We start from the raw sequence: 23,814 nt of genomic DNA, 5'->3' as shown, positions 1-23,814 counted from the left end.
AAATATAGTTCAGTCAATATAAGGGTGAAAGAGCTAGGGATATGAGTCTCGTTGATTGGGAGGAATTTAAGGCTACTTTTATAGATGTTTCTTCCCTTTGGAGTTGAGAGAAGATAAGATCCAAGAATTTATCAACTTTAAAAAGGGAACATGAGTGTAAGAGAATATACCTTGAAATTTACGCAATTGTCCAAATATGCTCTATTCATGGTTGCCAACCCTAGACCTCGTATGAGAAAGTTTATTTTGGGAGTCTTGGATTTGGATTCCAAAGAGTGAAAACCTACCATGTTGATCAAGAAGATGGACATCTCTAGGCTCATGACACATGTCGAGCAAATAGAGAAAGAGAAGTTGAAAGAGAGGTCTAAGAGGGAGTCCAAGAGGGCTCAAACCATTGGTGGTCCATCTTTTGCCAGTTATTTGGTCTCTAGGTTCAATAAGGACAGGGTACCATATCCTAAGCATCAAAGTGATGGTTCTAGTAGTCAGAGTTTCCTGCATGTCAGAAGTGTGGAAGGAACCACTCAAGAGATTGTCTAGGCGGTTCGGGTGCAAGTTTTGGTTTTGGTAATACGGGTCATAAGATAAGTAATTTCCCTTATGTTGCTAAAAATAATAAGGATAGTCACCAGGGAGCTTAGCCTTACCCTTCTTCAGGTCTTCCAACTCGACAAGGTACCTCATCAGGTATGTTATGAGTTTTTGATTCGGTGTAAGGATTAGATTCATGTCCGTTATGCCCAGATTGACTTTATAACCCGAGTAGTTGAGTTTTCATTTGAATTAAAGTGTTAGCTCCTTATGCCTACTCTTACGAATTCCTGTGTTTTAGTTTTTCCATGAAATTCCATATGCATATATGTTCATGAAGTTGATTTTAACCTATATTTTATGATAAGTTGAAAGTCGCATGATTTATGCATTTTAAAGGCATCATTGCATTCATATTGGGTTGATAGTTCTTTTTCCATGTCTTGTTCATGCCCGTTTGAGTCCCATTCGAGGACGAATGTTCCCGAGGGGTTATTGTAAGACCCCAGAAGTTGGAAAGTTGGAAACATTGAGTCCAAGATGACGATCATAAGGCCCTTTATGGGCCGTACTATACACCAAGTCCCGTGGATAGTAGCCATGAAGAGACCAAGAAATAGGGGAAAATCCAAGTAACTCCACGATTGGGTCTACGGTCCATGGTCATGTTCACGGACCATCAGGTGGTCCGTGAAATTGAATTCTTTCAGACATGGACTCGAGCCATCTTCACGAGGGACACCACAGAACGTTGCCCCCCCATCAAAATCCCCTCATGCCAGACTTGACCATGTTTGTTCCCATAGACCACTCACGGCCCGTCAAACTTTTCACGGACTGTGAAGATGGTCTGTCTAGGGGTCTGACTCACTTTAATTTTAGAGTATTTTTGTATTTTCCATAAGATCTCATTAATAAATGTGGATAGTTTTTGGGAGTTTATTCTAACATATTAACTACCCTAAGCCCTCCTAACCCTCTCATTCCCACCCTAACACTCTAAATCAAAATCTTCTCTCTAAATATGTGCTCTCCAAGTCTCGTTTTTTTCCTCAAGCAAATTCTAAGGATTTTTCATGTTCAAACTTCAATTATCAAAAACTTTAGGGATTCTAAAGGTCAAGATATATGGAAATTCATCCTAAGAGAGGTCTAAGAGGGAGTCCAAGAGGGCTCAAACCAATGGTGGTCCATCTTTTGCCAGTTATTTGGTCTCTAGGTTCAATAAGGACAGGGTACCATACCCTAAGCATCAAAGTGACGGTTCTAGTAGTCAGATTTTCTCGCATGTCAGAAGTGTGGAAGGAACCACTCAAGAGATTGTCTAGGCGGTTCGGGTGCAAGTTTTGGTTTTGGTAATACGGGTCATAAGATAAGTAATTTCCCTTATATTGCTAAAAATAATAAGGATAGTCACCAGGGAGCTTAGCCTTACCCTTCTTCAGGTCATCCAACTCGACAAGGTACCTCATCAGGTATGTTGTGAGTTTTTGATTCGGTGTAAGGATTGGATTCATGTTCGTTATGCCCAGAATGACTTTATAACCCGAGTAGTTGAGTTTTCGTTTGAATTAAAGTGTTATCTCCTTATGCCTACTCTTACGAATTCCTGTGTTTTAGTTATTCCATGAAATTCCATATGCATATATGTTCATGAAGTTGACTTTAACCTATATTTTATGATAAGTTGAAAGTCGCATGGTTTATGCATTTTAAAGGCATCATTGCATTCATGTTTGGTTGATAGTCCTTTTTCCATGTCTTATTCATACCCGTTTGAGTCTCATTCGAGGACGAATATTTCTGAGGGGTTATTGTAAGACCCCAGAAGTTGGAAAGTTAGAAACATTGAGTCCAAGATAATGATCATGAGGCCCTTTATGTGCTGTACTGGACACCAAGTCCCGTGGATAGTAGCCGTGAAGAGACCAAGAAATAGGGGAAAATCCAAGTAACTCCACAATTAGGTCTACGGTCCATGGTCATGTTCACGGACCATCAGGTGGTCCGTGAAATTGAATTCTTTCAGACATGGACTCGAGCCATCTTCACGAGGGACACCACAGAACATTGTCCCCCCCATCAAAATCCCCTCATGCCAGACTTGACCATGTTTGTTCCCACAGACCATTCCACGGCCCGTCAAGCTTTTCACGGACTGTGAAGATGGTCCGTCAAGGGGTCTGACTCACTTTAATTCGAGAGTATTTTTGTATTTTCCCTAAGATCTCATTAATAAATATGGATAGTTTTTGGGAGTTTATTCTAACATATTAACTAACCTAAGCCCTCCTAACCCTCCCATTCTCACCCTAACACTCTAAATCAAAATCTTCTCTCTAAAAATGTGCTCTCCAAGTCTCGTTTTTTTCCTCAAGCAAATTCTAAGGATTTTTTCATGTTCAAACTTCAATTATCAAAACCTTTAGGGATTCTAAAGGTCAAGATATATGGAAATTCATCCTTGGGCCCTTTCACCCATGGAATCCTAAAGTTTTCTCTCAATATTTCTTATGATTTCTTCTTCTAAAAGCCCTTTCATGATTTACATTGGGTCTTCTTAATTATGATATATTTCAATGCTATTAGCCTAATTATGAATAATTCACATTACATTGCATGATTTCAAGATGAATTTCAAATACCTATTCTATATGCTAGTTCCAAGCATGATTTATGAGTTATGATCATGATTTTCAAGTTATTTTAATGAAAGCTTTATGAATCATGTTTCAAAGAAGATTTAAGCAAGAGTTATGGATGATGTTTCAAATATGCTATAAGGAAGAAGTTATAGTGCAATAAGGATAAATTCAAGCACCGAGTGGACTAGTGGCGATTTCCTATTTCCCATAACTACGTGCCACAGTAGGTTTAAAGGACATTAGAGGTGAATACCTAATCTCAAGGAGATTAGAGGTGAGTACACAATCTTAAGGACTAGAGGCGAGTACCCAGTTATTATAAGGATAATGTATTTATATCCTGGCAAGATATATTCATCCCTCTTCAATGGGACAATACATTGGACACCATGTTATATCTCACATGGTTATATGTCGGTTGATGGTCTCGCCCACACAAAGATTATGTTAGGGTTTACACTATTTTTTGGATTACGAATCTCTTACGACCTTTGAATTCCCTTTAATTTGCATTGACTATGTATTACGTGTCGTGCCCCATTTTTCTCAAAACGGGATTGCAATGACGTGACAACTCTTTTGAGGATTTAAAAAGAGAAGAGTCTCTACCTAATGAAATAAAAGCGCATTAGGGCACCATTCTATTCTATATTACAAAATAAATTAATTTTAAAGGTCAACACAACCAAAGATTGGGTAAGGGTTATAATTACCTCAAAAGGAAGGTGTTAGGCACCTTTCAAGGTCCACAAAGGTAGATCTTGGTCGGCGATGGAGAAAAGAAAGAGAAGAATCCGGCGAATGGGGTTGGACAGTGGTGGGGGCGAGAGAAAGAACAGAAGATAAGTAGAATGGAGGTGGTGGTGGCTATGCGGTGGTTCTGGGAGGCGGCGAATTGGTGTGAGAGAGAAGGCGACGGAGATAGAGAGGTGCGGCTGTCTCCTTTGAGATATGAAGAGCAGAGAGAAGAGGGGAGGGCAGTGTGCGGCGTGGGAGGGAGAGAGAATGCAAAGATTTAGGGATTTTGGTGGTTGGGTATTTAAAATAGGAAAGAATAAAAGAATTAATCATGACCATTAATCAAGATGTAATTAATGGTTATGATTGAAAGTTAGGATTTAGAATTGGGTCACATTTGATTTAATTGGATCGGGATTAATAAGACTAGAATTGAAATGGAATTGCAAGTAATTTGGCTAAAATTGACATGAATTGAATGGAAAAAGCTATAATAGAAATGGCTAAAATTTAAATAAATTGGAGGAAAATTAAATAGATTGTTATTTAATTAATAAAAATACTACACATATTAAATAAGTTAATAAATAATGATTTTTTCATATAAAAGAAATATACTTCACTATGTATTATATATAATGTACACATATTATATACTAAATAAATATTTAAAATTAGAAAGTATGAAAATCATTATTCTTAATTAAGAAAATAATATTATTTATATAATAATAATAATAATAATATTGTAAATTTTGAATACCAAAGTATATAATTAATTGGATAATATTGAAATATATAATAAAAGAGATAAGTTTTAAAAACACTCATATAGCAATCCAAAAATGGGTTATAGATCGGTCAAAATTGGATGTCAATAGCTCCCCCTCTTTGATTAATGATGAAGGATGAATTGTCAGGCAAAGACGTTGATTGAATAGCTGATTTTGAGCGACTAACAAGATGGTCATGGTGTGACCAGGTGGAATTATGAAAAATGTTGCGGCCGAGACTTTGATTTCAAGTCACCTACATATATATATCTGGTCATACGAGAATCAAGCCGTGTATAATTTTAAATTTAGGAACGAACTGGGTTTCTAAAAATGAAATGACGGTATGAGATTAAAAAAAATATGATAGTAGCTTGAATTGATAAGATTGAGGCATAAGGTCGTATGAACATGAAAAGTGTAAATCATCATTTGGATCAAGTTTCAAGATATAAGAATAAATAATTGATCCTTTCAGAATGGGAGAAAAAGCTACTCTCAACCGTCTCTTGTTTTGATTAAAGGCCTTTGATACTTGCAGCTTCTAATATAACTAAATAAAATAGTTAGCTCATAAACATAGAAAAGTATAGGCTAATGTGATTAAAAGAATAATGGTATTAAAAAAAAAAATATTAATGAGAGGAGATAAGAGAGAGTATCTGGTTTGAGAAAATAATTCTTATAGCCCATTCAGTGTCAAGAGAATAATGCTTAGCCTTGGTAACTTCTTGAAGAAGTGGAGCTTAAACTGATCAACTTTCAAAGGAAAATGCTTGTAAGTTCTTGAAGGGTAGATCTTAACCAATCAACTTCAAAAGGACAATGCTTAGCTTCGGGTAATTTTCTTGAAAAGGTAGAGATGAGGTAACTTTTTGAGAAGGTAGAGTTTAACTAATCAACTTCCAAAGGACCATGCTTAGCCTCGGGTAACTTTTTGAAGGGTAGAGCTTAACCAATCAACTTCCGAAAGATAATGCTTAGCTTCGGGTCAATCAACTTCAAAAAGATAATGCATAGTCTTGGGTAGCTTCTTAAAGGTAGAGCTTAAACAAATCAACTTCCAAAGGACAATGCTTAGCCTTGGGTATCTTCTTGAAAGATAGAGCTTAACCAAATCAACTTTCAAAGCACAATTCTTAGTGATAACACTCAATTATACCTCCCGAAAGAAATATAGACGATCGTTAGCAGTATATTTTACTCAACTAAGAGTCGGGTTTGATCCCACAGGGAATAGTTTGAAACAGTTCTATTAGATATCACTATTCATATGTTGCTGCTACTTTCTAAAAATAAAGATGCATAAAGTAAAAGTGAGGATTTTGGTTTTGATTTAAGAACAAGTAAAAATGTAACGACAAGTAAATGGTACTTAGGTTGCATACAATATGAAGACTAGACTATGGTTATGATCCCCATGACTTTTAACCTAATAGACAACTCATATTCATAATATCAATTCAATGTATTGCATGCAAAATATAGCGAGTTAAGTAACATTTAATTTACCTTCCGATCCTTCTTAGACATATCTCATTCATCTCCTCCCGGTCTCAGAATATATGCCTTACTAACCCTCACCCTAGATCCTAGAGTACTATCTCCTTTCGGTCTCAAGTAACTTAGATGAAGTTTATCCCTTTTTTCGAAGCCAGACTCTTTAAATTTATGTTGTGATATTCTTTTCCTAATCACTACCACCCTCCCGGGAAACCAATGAATACGGAGAAGTTCTCAATGTGTGCACTCACTAAGAAAGAATTTTGAATGAAGAAATCACAATACATGCAAAAATAAATCACAAATATCAATCCTATGTTTGTCTATCTAGTTATGTTGTCATGGTTCCCACAACCCTAGTCGTGGGATTAGCTATGCATAATTATAAGTAAAGAAACAAGAAGTTATGTATAACTCATGAAACCATACTTACAAAGATATATAAAATAAACACAAGAACCAACCAATTGACAAAGCAATCAAAACTTGATTTAAGTCTTCCAAACTAGCCAAGAAACAAGTTGTCATGTGTGTTCTTGTGCTACTATTCAGCAGCCTTTGATCAAATAATCAAATCTCTAAATTGTAGTTTAGTTCGTGTATGATAGCCTTCAAACAGTAGAAAAAATATAGGAAAAGTGTACCCTAAAAATATAACAAAAGTGGGTTTTTATAGAAGTCTAAAACTAGTCCTAAACGAAGTAGGAAGACTGAATTTGATGGGCTACAGATTCACTGGACGGGCACCCACTACGGCCAGTGTGAGCACCACAGCTGTGGTGGTGCTCCGTAGACCTTTACTTGGTGTTTGATGGCAGGCCACCCCACCACAACACCCACCATGACCAGTGATGACCACCATGGCTCGTGATGCTTGCCTTGGCAAATTTGTTGGCTGCTTCCCTGGGAAGACTTCTTCACTACTGGAGGGATCCTCTTCACAGACAGTGATGTGCACCACAGCCCATGAAGGATCTAGTGGTGTACACCCTTGGTCCAAACATGCTAATTTAGTCTTCAAACATCCAATCCAAGGCCCTTCAATGCACAGTGAAGTTTGTTCTTTGATTTCTCCTTTCAAGTCGCCTTGAAACCTCAATGAAACCAAGTGATTGAACACCTCTTGCGAGATTTTGCTTTTCTTTTGCTCTCTCCTTGACACCATTATTCCACCTTAGTCCAAACTAAGTCAAGTTTCCACATAAACCAATCCAAACATCCTCAACTCAAGCGCACTTCAATTTCCCTGAAAAACTAAACAAAAGCACATATCAAACTAACAATAACTCTATGTTTTAAGCATCGTAAATGTCATATTTTTTGAGACACATCAACACCCTCAACTTAGAATTGTTGCTTGTCCTCAAGCAATAACAAAACATAAAACCAAACGACGTGCAAATACAGGCAACTCATAGAAATATATAGCAGCCCTACAACATAAACCTCATGCTCAACTTCACTTATACAATGCAATCATGCTCTAAAAAACTCACAATGAACACTCCATTGCATCATAATATTCATATCTAACCAAATCAATACAAACAATCATATACTAATCAATATAGCAACCAAACAATACAATCATAGTGCCCTCACCACAAAGAAGTCTCTCACACAGTGTATAAAAAATAAAAAGAGACTAGAACAAAACTACTCACACTCTCAAAAGAAGTTCAAATAATGCAAAAGTAAAGACCACAGGCTTTCCCTTATTTTCAATACTTCAACTCTTGAATAACCTTTTTAGGATCACAATAGGACTTTTTAGGCTTGTAACATAGACTCGGGTTTATGTAGGATATATTTAGGATAAAAGTGACTACTTTGCCCCTCCAAATGCTACTTTGTCTTAGCTACTAGTTTTCATCCCTCCAAACTCTTGTTGTTCCCTTATTTTCTCATTCTTTCTTCTTGGGAGTGGTTTCCGCTTTTGTTCAATCTTATTCTTTCTTATAACTCATTTTTTCACTTATCTTCTTTTTCATTTGCAGCCACAACCCATGCTTTTCTTTTCTTCTCATCCCACCATTCTTTTCATACCCTAACTTTTCTACTTTTCCTTATGATAGCCACCCTCAACTTAGGCTTTTGGTCTAAGCTGAAGTACATAATCTCCTAGGAGGGACCAGGGCCAAGATAAAGGTTCACAAACTGATTCTCCTTATAATTGCCACCCTCAACTTAGGCTTTTATCCTGAGTTGAGGAACACATTGTCCTTGAAGGGACAAGGGACAAAATTAGGATTCACAGATAGAAAGGGGGATGAATTGTGATTAATCAAAGAAAAGGTCTATTAAAGCTCAAACTTTTGGTTCAAAGCATATAATTTCATTTGGTTGGTTAAATTTAGGCTAAGTTACTCATTATCAACAAAGGCATATGATCCTATCCTAATCTAGTTATCCAATTGTTCTAGTGAGACTAACGAGGCAAGTTATACCTTACAAATGCATCAATAAAGCCATACAAACTTAGATCACACACATATGGCGCTGATCTTATGCTATTTGGTACTAATCAACACAGTCATACCAGCATTTGACCAACAAATTACCATGTACAATGCTACAAAGATCCTAGAAAATCAATTATCACATTTGAGATATAATCACAATTATTAAAAAAAATTAAATAGGACATTTTTTTCACTTTCACGGGCTACTACAAACTCCTATAGAAACTTGCATTCACACAAACAACCTAAACATGCAGTTCTACTAGATATTACACCTTCAGAAAAAAAACATAGCAAGAAAACTCCAAAGGGTTTCAGGATGCCCCACTCCCCACTAAAATTTGTGCATTGTCCCCAATGTACCCAAAAACTTCAAAATTGAAAACAAGGAAAGTAATTATACCTGCAATGCCCTAGGCATCAGCAGTAGATTACCTGACTACTCAGACTTCATCAAGAATCCACATGGATAGCCTCCCATGAAGCACCTAATTTAGTGTCGCGGCACGACATCCTCAAACCGCACTATTTCTCCATTCTTGGATTTTGGACAGTGTCACTAGGTAGTGCACCATTCTTCCTTTGATTTACCGTGGCTGACAATTGTGCCATCTGCTGCTCCAACTACTTGATAGAGGTTGAGTATGACTCTACAATTGGGGTCATTTTCGACATGTCTCCCTTTAGTTCTTTGACACGAGCTTCTGTAGATTTAATTTTCTGCAAAACTTATCTCTTCCATCCTTGGGTTGCTCACTCTAGCTCTAGCTCCACCTCTATCTCTGTTTCTAGGATGCACATAAAGACCACTCCAATTATTTTTTTATTGATCCTTGTTGTGCTAGTCGCTTTATCGCGGTGTCCATCCCTATCATAGTATCCATCCCTTTGATAGCTTCGACCTTGGCTTCCATAGTTGTAAGTCTATAAACCCCCTGGTTGTTATGTACTTTTCTTCTTCATCACCAGGTAGATCGTCATAGATACCTGTAGTGCCAACAACTTTCATATTTTCTTATCACGACCCGACCTAGGGTCTAATCGTAACACGGCAATCGAAACTTCGAAGGGCTCCAACCAAGCCTCTTGTACATATCATAAGCATTCATACGGTAAAGCAAAAGTGAAAGCATCATAAGAGAGTCTAAATCATGAATAGAAATTTAAGAACGATACATGACAACATAAGCTCAAAACATTTGTCCAACTAGATGCCTCTACTTATGAATATAGGCGGAGGCTAAGACATGTCCCTAACTCACCCGAAACATAGCAAAGTCTTTAAAAAAAATAACAAGTTCAACAACTAGTCCCCAATTAAATGAGGACTCACCACAACCGCTGCGATAGGAAAGCTTAACTAGCCAAGTAGATGAGTGTGATCCTCAACCTCAACCCCTATATTATGAGACAAAGTAGGCAAAGAGTATGCATTAGTACGTTAGAATGTACTAAGTATGTGGGCGTGACATGCAACGTAAATCATAGAATGCAACGGTCAAGTAAATCATATGATAGGATAAGGTAAGTAAAGACATGAGGAAAATCATATTGACCAAAGTATTTAAAAAGCATAATTTAAAATCATAGCATACATAAGAGATCATACATAGCTGGGATAGGAACCATAACCGACAATAAGACCATGCGAGCTATAACATGAAATTTTGTTGTCTCCCCATACAACGAAGAAAAAGGGGAATCTACTTGCTAATATAGACTCTACCCCACTAAGCGGGTCATGCATGTGTTATATGTGGATCCACTAGCTAGGCCATGAAGGCATTCCTACGGTGGCACATAGTTATGAGAAAAGAGACTTTATATAAGGACCCCGTATTTTGATCCCCCACCTCAAGTCTACATTCAATGTTAAGTCAAACACGGAATACATACATAGCATAGAAATCATAATTTCATATATCATAGTCATTATCATAGGTTTGAAATCAAGGAGTAGCTCATTTTTCATAACATACTTGTATTGTGAGAATTGTCCTTTCATCATTACAATCATACTTACATAGACATAATTCATACTTGGAGATTTATGATCATAGCTTATACTTGAAATTAGGGTAAGACATGAATTCATGATCAATTGACTTGAAAATTATGAAATTGACTTGAAAATATGCATGATCATAAACTTTATATCAGCTCATACATAATTCATATAGATAGTATCATTAGGAAGTATAATTGAAAATACTCATATTTTACATCATAAACCCTCAAAATCAAAATAAGAGTATTCATGAAAAAACTCTTCAATTTAATGCAATAACCATCAATTTATATCAAAATAGACTTATAATCATAATTTGAATCAAAATTCATGCAATAGGAGTAGAGATCATAAAATCCATAAAATACCATACTTTAATATGGATTCCAAATTGAAAGAATCCATAAATGAATACCCACATACCTTAAGTGAGAACACCAATAAATTTGGAAGAACTTGAGAGTTTTGATGGAGAGCTTGAGTGAATATACTTGAAGTCTTCAATGGAGTCCTTGAGAGTCTTTTGTAGAGAGAGAAATATTTGAGTAGGTGAATTGTAGAAGAATGAATAGAATTAGAGGTTTATGTTTATTTATAGAGTTGAATTTAGGTCCTAAAAACGTCTAGGTTCATTAGCTAACAATTTAGGAAAAATCTAAAATGCCCTTACTAAAAATCTAACACGACCAGAAAACCCCTGCCAGGTCCACGACGCGGACTTGTCGCCACCTTACTGTTTTGCGTAGTTCCTTCAAAAATTTGTCTTTCGATATACGAGTCCTAAAAATCCACCAAGACCATTTTCCCGTAGGTTTTGTCCCCTTGATCGATACTTCGAACTCTGATTTTCCAAAAAGATTAAGAATAATGCATGACATGAGCGGCCTATTTCCAAGGCATTCTGAAGGCACTTATGAGCATTTTGAGGGATATTACAATATCTCCCCCTTGGGAACATTCGTCCAAGAATGAGATTCAACTAAATAGGAAGGACATGGAAAAAGAACTAACAACCCAACATGAACATGAGGACACTTCGAAAAATGCATAGAACATGTAAACTTCATGCTTAACATCAAACATAGTATTTGAGAAAAATCATTTTCATTAATCATGCATGCATATGAATGACATATGGAACTGAAATATAGGAGTTTAATCAACTTGATCATGAACAACTTAGTACCTTTAAGCTTGAGTGGAAGGAAAGAGATACGGATAACACTTCATCATATTTGATTTCGCTTCCCACATAGCACTCTCTAATTATTGATTACTCCATAACACTTTGACGAATGCAACGTCTTTATTTCTTAACCTCTTCACTTGCCGGTCTAAAATCTCAATCGGGACCTCTTCATAAGTCAAATTCTCTTCAATACTCACATTTTCCATTGACACAATAGAATTTGGATCACCCACAAACTTCCTTAACATTGATACATGAAATATCGGATGAACCAAAGCTAACTCAAGTGGCAAGTCTAACTCATATGCTACTTTGCCAATGCGCTTCAATATCCTACAGGGTACTATATATCTAGGTCTCAACTTCCCTTTCTTATCAAACCGCATTACCCCTTTGATAGGTGAAATCTTCAAATAAACCATATCATCCACGTCAAATTCAAGCTCTCTCTTTCTAGTGTCTGAATAGGACTTTTGACGACTTTGAGCCATTTTCAATCTTTCTCTTATGAGCCTTCCTTTCTCCATTGCATCAATTACCAAATCTGGATCAATCAATGTCATCTCACCTACTTTAAACCATCCCACCGAAGACCTACATCTTCTCCCGTACAAGGCTTCAAAAGGAGTCATTTGGATGCTAGAGTGATAACTATTATTGTAGGCAAACTCAATCAATGGAAAATGGCCATCCCAACTTCCTCTAAGATCAATCACACATGCCCTTAACATATCTTCCAAGGTTTGAATTGTTCTTTCGGCTTGTCCATCGGATTAAGGATGGAAAGGGTACTTAGCTTGACTTTAGTACCAAGACCTTTCTAAAATGTCCAAAAATGTGAACTAAATTGAGTACCTCTATCCGATATAATCGACAAAGGAACACCATGAAGTTTCACAAGTTCACGAATGTACAACTTAGCATAGTCTTCTGCACCATAAGAAGTCTTGACCGGTAGAAAATGTGCATATTTGGTCATTCGGTCTACAATGACCCAAATAGAATCATGTTGTCTTCTAGTACGAGGCAAACCCGTGACAAAGTCCATATTCACATCTTCCCACTTTCATGTAGGAATTTTGATTTCTTGAGCTGGACCTCCCGACCTTTGATGCTCAACTTTCACTTGTTGACAATTTGAACACTTAGCCACAAACTCTGCTATGTCCTTCTTCATGCCATTCCACCAATACACTTCCCTCAAGTCACGAAAAATCTTGGTGGATCCCGAATGAATTGAATACCGAGAACTATGGGCCTCATTCAATATCAACTCTCTTAATCCATCAAAATTTGGACCACACAAATGACCTTGGTAACGTAGTACCCCATCTTCTCCGAGGGAGAAAGCATCAACAGATTTTTCGGCAATCGACTTCTTCAATTCGACCAAAATTGAATCCTTGTCATGTTTGGCCTTAACGTCTATCGCAAGAGACGATTCTGAAACATTATGTATAAGAACGCCTGCATCATTGGAATCAACCAAACGCACACCTAAACATGCCAATCTATGGACCTCTTTAACCAATTCCCTTTTACCTTCCTCAACATGTGCAATACTACCCATAGACAACCGACTAAGAACATCGACTACAACATTTGCCTTACCCGGATGATATAATACACTCAAGCCACCTCCTTTGCCTAAGGTTCAAGTCCCTTTGGCAAAACAAATATTGCAAGCTTTTGTGGTCAGTAAACACATCAACATGCACCCTATAAAGATAATGGTGCCAAATTTTCAACGCAAACACAACCGCCGCAACTTCAAGATCATGGGATCAATAGTTCCTTTTATGCACCTTAAGTTGTCTAGAGGCATAGTCTATAACCTTACCATGTTGCATCAAGACACAACCCAAACCAACACGTGAACCATCACAATAAATAACAAACTCATCTGAACCTTCGGGCAATGTCAAAATAGGAGTCGACGTAAGACGATCCTTCAATATTTGGAAACTTTTCTCATATTTTTCCGACCATTGGAATTTTTCCTTTTTTGTGTCAACTTAGTTAAAGGCGAAGCAATAGATGAGAACCCTTCAACAAACCTTCTGTAGTATTCGACTAAGCCCAAAAAGCTTCTAATGTCTGAAGGAGATAATAGTCTTGTCCAATTCTTCACCGCCCCTATTTTCTTTGGATCTACTTTAATCGCGTCACCGGACACGACATGGCATAGAAATGCAACCTCCCTTAGCCGAAATTTGCACTTACTAAGTTTAGTGAATAATTGCTTTTGTCTCAATGTTTGCAACACAATCCTCAAGTGACCCATATGATCTTCCTCATTTCGAGAATAAATCAAGATATCATCAATGACCACTACTAAAAACATGTCCAAATATGGCTTCAAAATACGATTCATGAAATCCATGAATATAGCGGGAGCATTAGTCAAACCAAAGACATTACCACAAATGCATAATGACCATACCTTGTACAAAATGCTATTTTAGGAATATCACACTCCCTTACTCTCAATTGATGATAACCGAAACAGAGGTCAATCTTAGAGAAGTAGCTTTCTCCTCTTAATTGATCAAACAAGTCATCTATCCTTGGAATTGGATATTTATTCTTTATGCTGATCTTATTCAATTGTCGGTAGTCTATACACATTCGGAGTGACCCATATTTCTTCCTAATAAATAACACAGGAGCACTCCATGGTGAAACACTCGATCTTATAAAACCCTTGTCCAACAAATCCTTCAATTGTTCCTTCAACTCTTTATGTTCCGCCGGAGCCATACAGTAAGGAGGAATAGAAATAGGTTAGGTATCGGGAAGGAGATCTATGTCAAAGTCAATTTCCCTTTCAGGAGGAATATCGAGCAAATCATCAGGAAACACATCGAAGAACTCATTAACTATAGGGACCGACTCAAGAGTAGGAGTTTTGGAATCGATGTCCCTAACTCGCACAATATGATAAATGTACCCTTTGGAAAACATTCTTCGGGCCTTAATACATGAGATGAATCGATCCTTAACCACCGAATCATTGCCCTTCCATTTAAGAATAGGCTCATTAGGAAAGTGAAACTTAACCACACGAGTCCTACAATATATGGATGCGTAAGCGGCATGTAACCAATCCATACCAAGAATGATGTCAAAATCAGTCATATCAAGTTCAACAAGGTCACATGGAAATAACTCTGTGCAAGACCTATATGGGACAATTTCTATAAGCTCTCTTGGCTAATACCGAATCACCAACGGGAGTATAAATCGAGAAAGGTTTTATTAACACTTCGAGGCACACATCAAATCTCATAGAAATATAAGGAGTAACAAAAGACAAGTTGGCACCCGAATCAAAAAATGCATAAACATCAAAGTTAAAGACTCGTAATATACCTATGACCACATCGGGAGACTCATCAACCTCTTGCCTAGCATGAAGAGCAAATAATCGGTTGTTGCGTTGGCCACCCTTAGGTTGAGCTTGGGCGCCTTGTTGAACTTGGATTCCTAGAGGACGACCTTCTCCACTCTTGTTGGCAACAAAAGGGTACTCGGATAGCTTATGACCCATCTTGCCACATCCATAGCAAGCACCCATTCCCATCAAGCACTTTCCTCCATGACACTTTCCACACTTTGCACACTTAGGAAAAGAAGGGTTACTAACATTTACACCTCCTTCTCCTTGAGCTTTAGGGTATGGTACCCTATCCTTACTAAACTTCTTCCCCAAGCTTTGTCCTTGATGACAGCGTCTATTACTACCAACGGTCCTAGCATTGGAGAACCCACCTTCATACCGGACCCTCTTAGAATCCCTCATCCTCATTTCTTTGAGCTTTTCTTCTTCAATTTGTTCGGCAAAAGTCATAAGCCAAGATATGTCCACATCCTTAACAAGCATCACAGTGCGACATTCCTTAGCAATCAAGTCGGACACCCCCGATATGAATTTACTCATTCAGGCACGTAGATCGGCAACCATTGAAAGAGACATTGGTTAACCTTTTCCTAAAATTCCCACCAGACATTGCCCTCCATGATGGCTCTTCATGGCTTGTAAAGAGCACCACGGACGGTGAACGGCTCCATGAAGGCTACCTGGTGCCAAAAGCTGCAAATTTCTGGGAACTCCTCTTTAAACCTCAACTTCCGGGGTCTTATAATATCTCTCCATTGGAAAAATTCATCCTTGAATGAAAATCAAGATAGCATGAATGGAATAGGAAAGAGACATAACAGCCCAACATGAATGCAAAATATACCAAAAATATACAGAACATGGAATATTCAATCTCAAGTTAAAGCATGACTTTAAAACTCATTTCATGAACATGAATGTATGTGAAAACATGAGAATGACTAAAACACGTGGTTTTGACTAAGTAGATCATGAAGAAACCCAATACCTCAATTAGGAACGGAAGAAAAGAGATGAGGACATCGTGACATCATATTAGCTTCGTCTTCCCATGTAGCACCATCAACCTCTTGGTTCCTCCATAAAACTTTAACTAAATCTATTTCCTTGTTTCTTAGCTTTCTAAGTTGTCAGTCTAGGATCTCAACCGTAACCTCTTCATATGAAAGACTCTATTTTACACCAATGCTTTCTAAAGGCACGATGGAGCTAGGATCACCAATAAACTTCCTTAACAAGAACAGATGGAACACCAGATGCACTGATGCCAAATCGGAAGGCAAATCCAACTCATATGCTACCTTACCAATAAAGGGAATAAGCTTCCTTTTCTTGCCAAAGCGCATCACACCCTTCATGGGTGAAATTTTAAAGTAGACCCAATCATTAACCTCAAATTGAAGTTCTCTTCTTCTCATATCTGAATAGGACTTTTGTTGACTCTAGGTAGTCTTCAATATTTCTCCAATCATTCTAAACTTCTCCATAGCCTCATGCACCAACTCGGGTCCTATCAAGGCAACTTCACCAACTTCCAACCAACCAATAGGAGATCTACACCTCCTACCATATAAGGTCTCAAATGGATCCATCTGAATACTGGAATGGTAACTACTATTATAGCGAGCTCTATCAATGGAAAATGATCATCCCAGTTACCTTTAAAATCAATGACACAAGCTCTCAACATGTCTTATAAGGTATGAATGATACGCTTGGCCTGACCATAGATATGAGGGTGAAAAGTTATACTAAGCTTAACTTGAGTACTAAGACCCTTTTGGAAAGATCTTCAAAACTGAGATGTAAAATGAGTACCTCGATCTGAAATGATAGACAATGGGACACCATGAAGCTTAAACAACTCTCGGATATATAATCTAGCATAGTTTTCAGATGAATAGGAAGTCTTAATGAGAAAAAAATGAGCTGACTTGGTCATTTGGTCAACTACCACCCAAATCGAATTATATTGCCTACGATTATGAGGCAAACCTGTAATGAAGTTCATATTCAAGGCCTCCCACTTCCAAGTAGGAATCTCAATATCTTGAGTCAAACCTCCCGATTTTTGATGCTCAACCTTTACTTATTGACAATTAGGACATTTAGACACAAACTCCACAATACCCCTCTTCATGTTATTCCACCAATACACTTTCCTCAAATTACAATACATCTATGTGGAACCCGGATAAATAGAATACACAAACTATGACAATATCATTTCCCTTAAGCCATTAACTTCGAGAACACATAATCAGCCTTAATATCTCAAAACACCATCTCCCCCATGGGAGAAGGCCTTAATGAATTTTTTGACAATCGTTTTCATCAACTCAACCAAATTAGGATCATTATCTTACTTGGCCTTAAGATCCGCAACAACAGACGATTCAGAACCATTTTGAACAATAACACCACCATCCTCAAAATCAACCAATCAGACACCCAAATAGGCTAATCTATGAACATCACGAACAAGCTCTTCTCTTGCATCCTCAACATGGGAAACTCTATTCATGGGCAATCTACTAAGAGAGTGGGCAACCACATTTGCTTTTCTCGGATGGTACAACATACTCATATCATAGTCCTTCTACAACTCAAGCCATATCCCTTGTCGAAGATTCAAATCCTTTTGAGTGAACACATATTTCAAGCTCTTATGATTTGTGAATACATCAATATGGACACCATAAAGGTAGTGTCTCCAAATATTCAAGGCAAAAACAATTGTTGCTAACTCTAAGTCATGGGTCGGGCAGTTCTTCTCATGTACCTTGAGTTGCCTAGAAGCATAGGCTATCACCATACCATTCTTCATCAAAACACAATCAAGACCAACACTTGAAGCATCATAATAAAGAACAAACCCATCAAAACCTTCTGACAAGGTCAACATCAGAGCGGAAGTAAATCTATCTTTAAACTCTTGAAAACTCTTATCACATACCTCAGACCATTGAAATTCCATCTTCTTTCGAGTCAAAGTAGTCAAGGGCGATGCAATGGAAGTGAAACCTTCCACAAACTGTCTATAATAAACGATTAAGCCCAAGAAACTTTGAATATCATAAGGAGACAAAGGTCTAGAACAATTCTTAATCGCTTCGGTTTTCTTAGGATCAACCATAACACCTTCATCAGAGAGAATATGGTCAAGGAAAGCAACTGACCTTAACCAAAACTCACACTTGACAAACATAGAAAATAATTGACGGTCCTTGAGAATTCGCAAGACAATCCTCAAATGATTGGCATGCGCCATCTCATTTCAAGAGTAAACCAAAATATCGTTGATGAACACAATTACGAATATATCCAAATATTTCTTGAACACCCTGTTCATCAAAACCATAAAAGTTGCAGGAGCATTCGTTAGTCCAAAAAACATAACCAAGAATTTAAAGTGACCATATTGAGTTTTAAAAACCATCTTCAGATGTCATGCTCTCTCACCCACAGTTGATGATAACCCGATCGAATATCAATCTTTGAAAAGTAGCTTTCTCCTTGAAGTTAATCAAACAAGTCATTAATCCTTGAAATGGGATACTTATTATTAATAGTGACCTTGTTCAATTATCAATAGTCAATACACATATGGAGAGAAATATTATTTTTCCTAACAAAGAGAACTAGAGAACCCCATGGAGAAATACTCGATATAATAAATTCCTTATCCAACAAATCCTTTAACTGCTCATTTAACTCTTTCAATTCTTTCGGGGTTATTCAGTAAGGAGGAATAGAGATAGGCTGGGTATTAGGGAGAAGATCAATTCAAAAGTCTATTTTTCTTTTGGGAGGGACGCTTGGGAGATCATTGGGGAAAATTTCTAGAAACTCATTAACAACCGAACTGACTCAAGAGTAGGAGCTTCGGAATTTGTATCCCTAACCTAGGACTAGATGATAGATACACCCCTTAGAATCATGTTCCGAGCTTTAAGGCATGAGATTAATTAACCTTTAAACACGAAATTATTACCTTTTCATTCTAGGACTGGCTCATTAGGAAATTGAAACTTGACCACACTAGTTCAAGAACATATAGAAGCATAACATACATGAAGCCAATCCATACCAAGAATAACATCAAAATTGATCATATCAAGCTCTACAAGATCAACTGCGGTGATTTTATGAAAAACTGAAACTAAGAAAAATTTCGAAAGAATCTTTTAGCCACAATTGAATCACCAACTAGAGTATAGACCAAAAAAATCTCTAACAAGATCTCGGGACTAATAATGAATTTCATAGCATGATAAGGAGTAACAAATGATAGAGCAGCACCCAAATCTAACAATGTATAAACATCATACTCAAAGACTTTCAACATACCAGTCACAACATCGGGTGAATCATCTAACTCCTAACGAGTCTGAAGGGCATAAAATCAATTTTGACACTGACCGCCACCCGAAGTAGTCCCACACTAATCTAAATGGTCTATCGCTTAAGTCTGGGGTCTAGCACCACTCCTACACTACTCTTTCTGATTACCCGGCTTTCCACACCTATAGCATACATCTGATCCTACTAAGCATTCTCCCTTATGATTTCTTCCACACTTCTTGCATGGAAGAATGACTTCACCACTCAGAGCTCTTAGAGTTAGTCACCTTATCTTTATCAAACTTTGGAGCCAGAATGTTAGATGAATCTTGTCCTGAATACTTTTGATGTAACTGAGGATGACCACCATTCCCGAATTTACCATACAAAAAATTCCACTATCGGTTCAAGCTCTCTTGGACTCCCTTCTATATCTCTCCTTCAACATTTCCTTCTCTATCTGCTTTAATCGAAATATCCATCTCCTTGATAAGCATGGCAGTTCTCCATTCTTTGACCACCAAATCGGACACACCCGAAACAAACTTGCTCATCCGAGCCCTTGGATCGGCGACCATGAAAGGAACATAGTTTGATAGCTTCATAAACTTGAGGTCATACACCCTCACACTCATATTACCTTGACGCAAATTGATGAACTTTTGTACCATAACTTCCCTCAACACCAAAGGAAAGAATAAGTCAAGGAAGGCAACCTTGAATTCCTCCAAATCAATGGGACCATCATCTCTACATCCTTCATCCTTCCATTACCTATACCAAACTTGTGCCACTCCCTTAAGTTGATAAGCCGTTAAGTTTTCTATTTCCACCGGACTAAAACCTATGATCCCAACAATCTTAGCAATGCCCTTAATAAATTCTTGTGGATCCTCGTCTACCTTAGAGCCATGGATTTCGAGAGGGTTCATCTGAGTGAAGTCACGAACTCAACTATCCACTATACCCAGATTTGGGTTCATGAAAGCTACCACCTCCCTATTATCTTGATTAGCTACGACTTATGAAATAACCTGAAACGCGGCCTGAAACTCCGCATGAGAGACTTGATCATTCAAAGGCTCATTTGGAGCTTGTCGCTCCTCCTTAGCATTCCTTCAGATGGGGTTTCTTCGTGGAAGCATATTTTTGAAATCATAAAGAGAAAGCGTTAGAGGAGGAAGCCTTAGAGTTCAACTCTATTGCATGATAAGATCATGAAAGAAGTGATGTTTTTTCTAAGATACCTCATAGCCTCTTATACATAGATGTGGCGCGCTTCACATCGATGAACAAGACACTACTCGACGCATCATGTTAGACTCTCTAGGACACTTTAAACCTTGTGCTCTGATACCAACTTTGTCACAACTCAAGCTAGACCCTAGGTGCGACACAATGATTAGAATCCCGAGGGACTCCAACCTAGCCTCTTAGCATATAATTTATAAGCATACATAAGGTAAGTAAATAAATAAGCTAAGATATAAATGCGGAAATTAAAGTCTCAACATGAAAAGTATCAATAAAAGACAACAAGTCTCAAACTTAAAATGAGAAGACAATATAGACTCCATGACATCCAACGTGCCTCTACTAAACTAGATGGGGGCATAAGACAAGCTCCTAGATAACCCATGACAACATATAAAAGTCGTAAGAACTATGAAAAAATAAAAGTATTATCCTCGAAGCATGAGGACTCACCAACTATAAGAAAGTAAAGCTCAACTCTAGCTACGAGAGGGAGGTGTGCGATGATCGTCCGACCCTACATTATGATACAATGTAGGAAAAAGTATGTGTAAGTACATGGAATGCATTGAGTATGTGAGAATTATGCATGAACAATGAATATAGGACATAATCAATCTGAATCATGAGATGCATTACCAATATCTTAAAACATGAGTAAGACCATGAAAACATTAAAACATCATAATCATATGGTCAATGCATCAAAACATCATCATGAGAGCTTTATACCTTTTCATATACCTTTATGTGGGATAGGACCTTTAACCAACATACAAGACCATGCGAGCTATAATATAGAATCTGATGTAACTCCCACATCGAGAAGAGAAAGGCTACTTTGTCAAGGTAGACTCTGTGAGAACATCATAATCATGAGCTATATGTAGATCCACTAGTTAGGCCATATTGGCATCATAAAACTATGCGGGAAAAGTAGTTAGGGACTAAAGGTTGCTATAAGGATTCCCTTAGGTAGGTACTATGGCTACTGAACCGAACCCCACCTTAAAGTCCTCTCTGTGCTTAGTCATTATCCCAATGAAATTTCATGAAAACGTAGCCATTAACATCATTAGGAAAGAAAATAAAAGATATCAATCCTCATCATAAAGTAATCATAATAATAGCTCATTAACATGATTGATTCTAAGAATCCATGAGTTGGTGAGAATATCTTTTCACCTCTTTAACATGATTGTGTGAGAATTATCTTTCACACTAAAATTTTGTGCTTAAAATATTATTCAAACATTATTCTTAATCTTTCACGAGTAATTGATAAACCTTGGTAGTCATTCATAAAGTTTGAAATCACTTGAAATTCATGATCATAATTCCTTGAAAATATACTTGAAATAGCATATAACATGGGTCATTGAAATTCAACTTTAAATCATGAAATATGATGTAAATTATGTATAATTTGTTCAATAGTCATAAAATAAATCATAAGTAAGAAGACCCAATGTAAATTCATGAAACTGGGGCTTTTTAGAAGAAGAATTCATAAAAGAATTTGAGAAGAACCTTGGGATTCCATGGGTGAAAGGACCCATAGATGAATTCACACATACCTTAAGCTTTTAGAATCCCCAACTTGTTCTTGACTTGAAGACTTGACCTTGATTTTCTTTTTGAATTGCTTGAGGAAGAAGAAGACTCTTGAGAAAAAACTTTAGAGAGAAGATTTTGGGATTAGGGTGTTAGGGTGAGAATGAGAGGGTTAGGGAGGCTTAGGGTAATTAATAGGATAGCACAAACCCCTAAAAACCGTCCACATTCATTAATGAAAACATAGGGAAAAGACAAAAATACCTCTAACTTAACTGAATTTGGGCACCTGCACGGAAGGCTCACCACGGGTCGTGGTGATGATCGTAGTGGTGGAGGTGAGAACTTTGGTTGCGAGATCTTAAGGTTTTAGGTTCATGGACATCCTCACGATCCGTGGTTCACACTACGGGCCGTGGAGCCATCCGTTGACCTTTACCCAAAATTTCCACTAGCCAATGCCTTCCACGACGATTCTTCATGGCTCATGAAGAGCACCACGGCCCATGAAGGGCTCCATGAAGGCAACCTGGTGCGAAAAGCTGTAAATTTCTGGGAACTCCTTTTTAAAACTCATTCTTTAACTTTTCAACTTTTGGGGTCTTACACCCTGGCAGCCTACAGGGGCTGCTCCCTGACGGTCAACCTGTGTCGTCATAGCCTGAGGTACTTGAACAACAAGTGCAGTGGGACCCCTTGGTCCGATGGGAATTTGTAGTAGTTGGGGGTTTGGTGGATGTCCTCTATTCCTAGTTTGCATCATATGACCAATGGTTCTTCGTGGAGGCATGATCTGAAACACATATAAGCATGAATTAAAAAAGGTGAATAGAGTTAAACTATATCGCACGAATGAGATTATGAAAGAATGGAAATATTTCCTAAACATCCTATAGCCTCTCTATTATAAGTGTGACGCGCTTCACACCCATAATAAGAACTCTACTAGATGTGGCTTTATAGATATCCTAGGACACTTGAACCTAATACTCTGATATCAAGTTTGTCATAACTCAAGTCTGCACGCTAGATGTGACCGACACTCAATATCATGAATGATCCCAAGCGGACCCTTGGTATTAGCATGCTGCTAATGAACTGATCTGACATTTTATGAAATATGAGTGGAAGCTGAAACTTAGGTTAATGAAATATGTACTAAATATATGTTTGAGTAAAATAATCAAGAGGTCCATGAAACAACTAATGTCTGAATAAAGCCTTTATTATCTAGAATGAAGGAAATAAGTATGCCGCCCTTTGCTACCTTAAAACAAATAATAGAACTAATGATAAGCCTAACTACTAACTAATCCATAAAGTCTCCGAATAAGGAGGACTTACCAATGGCATACTTGAAAGCCGCAACCTATCTAGCTACAAATCTGAGAACGGAAGCCTGAAGCTACA

General features: G+C 37.6%; 1 long non-coding RNA gene across 2 annotated transcripts; it reads right to left on the bottom strand.

The window, feature by feature from the left end:
- Positions 1-6,708: 6,708 nt before the first annotated feature.
- LOC129903265 (uncharacterized) lies at positions 6,709-23,814 on the bottom strand. Of its 2 annotated transcripts, none has more exons than XR_008770230.1 (3): positions 23,749-23,814; positions 21,304-21,367; positions 6,709-7,447 (listed from the first exon to the last, which is right to left on the bottom strand). It is a non-coding gene; the product is annotated as an uncharacterized LOC129903265 (long non-coding RNA). The 2 variants fall into 2 exon arrangements; XR_008770231.1 differs by lacking the exon at positions 6,709-7,447 and adding an exon at positions 8,995-10,053.

Source organism: Solanum dulcamara, chromosome 9, assembly GCF_947179165.1.
Source record: "Solanum dulcamara chromosome 9, daSolDulc1.2, whole genome shotgun sequence".
Lineage (NCBI taxonomy): Eukaryota > Viridiplantae > Streptophyta > Magnoliopsida > Solanales > Solanaceae > Solanum > Solanum dulcamara.
Note: the sequence above shows the minus strand (reverse complement) of the source record. Positions and strands in the feature narration are given on the sequence as shown.